Source organism: Martes martes (assembly GCF_963455335.1).
Source record: "Martes martes genome assembly, chromosome: 7".
Taxonomy (NCBI): Eukaryota; Metazoa; Chordata; class Mammalia; order Carnivora; family Mustelidae; genus Martes; species Martes martes.
The window spans coordinates 43974999-43979741 of record NC_137894.1 but is presented as its reverse complement, the minus strand read 5'-3'; the positions used below and the strand labels follow the sequence as shown (position 1 = coordinate 43979741).

At 45.1% G+C, this 4743-nt stretch overlaps 1 long non-coding RNA gene across 1 annotated transcript; it reads left to right on the top strand.

Annotated features, from left to right (window-relative positions):
- Nucleotides 1–2348: 2348 nt before the first annotated feature.
- Nucleotides 2349–3330, top strand: LOC308346084. The gene is made up of 2 exons (XR_013967138.1): nt 2349–2587; nt 3145–3330. It is a non-coding gene; the product is annotated as an uncharacterized lncRNA (long non-coding RNA).
- The last annotated feature ends 1413 nt before the right edge of the window (nt 3331–4743 follow it).

The window sequence follows — 4743 nt, the reverse complement described above, 5'->3', positions numbered from 1 at the left end:
CTATAATCTGAAAGCGTACCTTGTACAGAACCCATGTGTGTGTGAGGGGTAGGGGTGCGATGTGGCTAGTGGTGCAGGGAGCCCTTTGGGAAACAATTCCATTCATAGGAATCGTGGGTCTACTTCCTTACAACCTTTAGGGTTTTGTGCTGATGAGGATTATTTCAGTGGCCTGTTTGGCCTCTATAAAGCTCTCAATCATTCCTTCTTCCCTTTTAACTGGGGATCAGCTGTGTGGGAAGATTTTGCTTTGAAATGTTCTTATTCCAGCAAGAAGACTCAGTTTTAAGTACCAAATGTACTTGTTTTGGCTCTGGGCTCTCAAAACTTCCAGAGGCAAGATCTTTCATAAATGTGCTGAATTCTCTGTAAGCTTGTGTTTATTAAGTCCCGCTGTTGGCAGAGTATTTTGCAGTGACATAAATATCATTTTAAAACAGGAAGTTAGCTTTTAATCATCAGTCTGAAATCAAGTGCTTCAGAAACTGAAGAGGCTTCAGCCTGAGAATTTAACTTGAGAAAAGTCACAACAGGAAGTAAGGTGACTCTAGCTTTGCCTCTCCATTCACAGCCTTTGGCTTGTTCATTCATTTGTCCTTCTCCTAAATACCTACTTTGTGCAAGGCCTCCTTTGACAATCTAGTCTGTGCCAGTCAAATGAGCTACTCAGTCAAAATGCAAGAACTCTGTTAATACATAGACTTCCCATGCACAGAGATGGGGAAAGAGGCTTTATTTTTACTGCTGGAAAATATTCCATTGTGTGAATGAACCACAATTCGTTTATTCATTCTCCTGCTGATGGGTGATATTTCCAGTTTTTTTCTATTACAAACAATACTGCAAGGAACAATCTACCACATTCCTCCTGGTACACATGTTTAAGTTTCACTGAAACCACAGTTCTCAAAGTATGATCCAAGGATCCATTGGGGTCTCTCTGCCCTTTGTGAGGGATCATGAAATCAACACTATTTTCATACAATTCTCCCTCTCATTCTGTCAGGCATATGCTGGGCAGGTTTCCGAAGGTTGCATGATATATCCACAATTTTCTGAAAAGGCTATTTAAAATACTCCTCCCTTTTTAAACTATGTATCTGTGTGAGGTTGTCTTTTATTAAGCAAGATAATTTAGAGATTTGCAAAACGTAAAACAATGCCACTCATCTCCCTAAATTTTAAAGTATATATAATTCTTTTTCAGAAAATATGTTAACATGCTATGAGTTTATTTTAAAATTAATAAGATTATGGGGCGCTTGGGTGGCTCAGGTCATGATCTCAGGTTCCTGGGATCAAGCCTCACGTTGGGCTCCCTGCTCACGGGAAGCCTGCTTCTCTGTCACCCACTTCCCCTGCTTGTATTCCCTCTCTCGCTGTATCTCTATCAAATAAGTAAATAAAATCTTATAAAAATTAATAAGATTAATTTTAAAAATTCGAGTTTTCATTTCTAATTAGCAAATATCAGTAGATACAACCCTTATCATATATAAGTGATGCTACACTAAATAAAAATTTTAAAAAAGATATAACCCCACATAAACAAAAGTTCTTTGGGATGAGATCTTTCAATCATTGTTTAAGAGCATAGAAAAGTCCTGAAACCAAGTTCGAGAAGTTCTGCCCTGGGAAACATATGCAGGAGTGAAATCGCTGAGTTGTAGGGCACGTGCAGATCCATCCTTAAGGGTTAAATCCCATGACCGCTGGAGATTAAATTCAGTTTGATATTATTTATATAGAACTTCCCCCTCAAGTCCAGCACAGTTAAAATCTATATAGCTCAGAAATGCATACATATTTGCTAAAACTGAGAATGAAAACCAGGGGGCAGTTTTAATCTCGAAATATAGGATAGTGGTTACCTTTAGAGAGGAGACAGAGGACAGATAGGAGAAGACAGTTTGGGATTTTTTTTTTTTTAAGATTTTATTTCATTATTTGACAGAGAGAGAGAGGGAACACAAACAGGGGGAGTGGGAGAGGGAAGAAGCAGGCTTCCTGCCAAGCAGGGAGATTGATGCGGGTCTCTATCCCAGGACCCTGGGATCATGACCTGAGCTGAAGGCAGACGCTTAATGCTTGAGCCACCCAGTCACCCCTGGACTGACTTTTTAAGTAGTGTTTATTATTGTGCATTATAACTTACAGATATGCTGCATTTTTCTTTTCTCTGTATTATGTAATTTTTTAATTTACTGAAAATAAGAGTTTCTGACCCCTCAGGGCTCCCAGCCTGCTGCTGCTGTCTGAGTAGAAATTCGCTCCTCTTCCCTTTGGATTTCAACCAACTGAGAAACTGACCCAGGGCTAAAGGTCTTAATTGTTGGCAAAGCTGGATTAGAGCAAGTGGACACCAAATGGTTTCCTCCTCCTTTCTCACCTCGTCCAGCCGGTCAGATGTAAACTGGAAGGTCCCCTGCTGACCTCTCCCCAAGTGGCAGAGCCAACCTGGGGGAGAAGGCAGGACAGAAAGGGAGTCTTCCTTCCTGGGGAGTGGAGTTCAAGTCCTCTGGATGAATCTCAGGCTAACTCCTGGGTTGCAGAGCAAGAGGCGACAAATGCTATAGGAGGATCAAGAGTAAGTGAGCAGGGGGCGCTTGGGTGGCTCAGTGGGTTAAGCCTCTGCCTTCAGCTCAGGTCATGATCTCAGGGTCCTGGGATCGAGCCCCGTATTGGGCTCTCTGCTCAGCAGGGAGTCTACTTCTCTCTCTCTCTCTCTCTCTGCCTGCCTCTCTGCCTACTTGTGATCTCTGTCAAATAAATAAAATCTTAAAAAAAAAAAAGAGTAAGTGAGCAGGACTAGGCAGAGTTATTTGCAGCTGACAGTTTGATGGAAGGATTCCCAGAGGAGACCACAAACATTGTGCCTCCATGGAAAAGATGGTGGGTTCTGAGTGGGGGGAGGGGGGCTGAAGGGGAAAAACTGTATTAACACAGAGGCTGAAGCAGCCAGACTGGTCAGGGGGTTGAGGTCTGAGTTGGGGCTACAGCGAGCTCATAGGACAGAACTGGTTCTTCTTCAGACACTAAGGGATGTCTCCTGGAAGCAGTGAAGATGGGTGGGGGAGAGACGTGAGTGGGTGGGCGGGGAGCTGCCTGGGAGCATGGAGAACCCCCTCCCTCTCTCCTCCACAGGTGTGGGGGCATCCTTCCCACTGCCGGTTCCTGGGTGTGCACAGGGAGACCCAAGGAGGTATGGGGATCCTCTCCAAAAGTGAGGCCCACACCATACCCCTACTGGGATGGGTGACCTGAATTTGTGACCCGGTGGCCTGCTTGACTTTGGGCAAGGAGCAAGAGAAGCCACATTCAGTGAAAACCTTCCTACGTGTCAGTGTCTGGTTTTCTGTACATCATTGTCTTTGCTTGGATTTAATGTTCACGACAGCTGTGAGGTGGGCATGAATACCTCCCATTCACAGATGAGAAGTTGGAGGATCAGGGAGGGTACGTAGTCACCCAAAGCCTGTGATATCAGAACCCAGACGCCCCCTCTAAAGGTGATATCCTGTCCATTATACTGCCTAAACCTTCTGGGCCAGATTCCCCTTCTGTAAAATGACAAAAATGTCTACGTCCCAGATTTGTCACAGAAACTAATTGTATCACCCAGCACAGTGGTTGACTTTCTTCCCTTCCAGCCCTGGCGGCTGGGTCAGGCTGCGCCCTGAAGTTGCCCGGATTAGACCTCTCGGGGCTTGGCTGTTCTTGGCCACCTTGGTGTTTGGGACTTATCCAGAGAGGGAGGGACCATTTCATATCACTAATCCTCTCCCGTTTCTGAGTTACATTGTTCCCTCACGGAGAGGGGAGGTGGAGCTTCCCTTCCTCCCCCCTCTCCCTCCCCTGTTTATGCTCTTTCACACCCTCGCTGAGCTCATACCCAGATTCTCTCCGAGGCTCACACTCCTGACTTGATTCAAAGCCCATCGTTGACCACAGGCAGTGACTGAGAAACCAGAGTGGAACCACAGAGCAATGAGCTAAGTAAGAAGAGAAACCTCCCAAATTACCAGAATGGGCCCTCGTGCTGGGCCTGCAGCCTCTTAGACACTGTGGCTTCAGCAGGGCTGCATTTAAGGGGCCAGCGGCCCTTATTTGGAAGGCTGGGTTTTGGTCTCCCTGTTCAATATGGTTTGATTTTATTTAATTAGGGTTGGTTTCTTTCAACAATTAAGTGCCAGGTGGCAGGCAAGGTTAGTGTGTTGAAGCTCAGCTCTCCAGAAAACAATTTCGTTGGGGACATAATTCCAGAAATAGAGTCTACTGCACAGATATTTTAGCTGGACAAGAGATGGCATGAGAGGGAACTGCAGGCCACATGAGTTTCATTATGACCGAGGAGACTAGTTCTCTGCCCATCATGCTGAGACCTCTGATGTTACCTGGGAGAGGGAGAAGTCATGGTTTCCCTAAAATGGCTGTACCACAGAGAACTGCTCCTCCAGTATAGGTTAGAAACATGTGTGTTTGCACTACTGTGGAGCAGAGAAGGAGAACCAAGGGGACAAAATGCAAAATCAAACCATTAAAACTCTCCTCTCCAGCACTCCCGCCACCGGAAATTTCCAAATTTCCCATTCTAACATCCCGGTTAGTTTTTAATATACTGAAAGTATGTGTTCATCTATTTTGAGTGAGCAATACTGATCCCAAGATGGCAGGGGAGGAGTGAAAGCATCCAGGTTAGCTGGTAAAAAGAAGTTAAGCTGGTTAGTTGCCGGAGAAACTCTA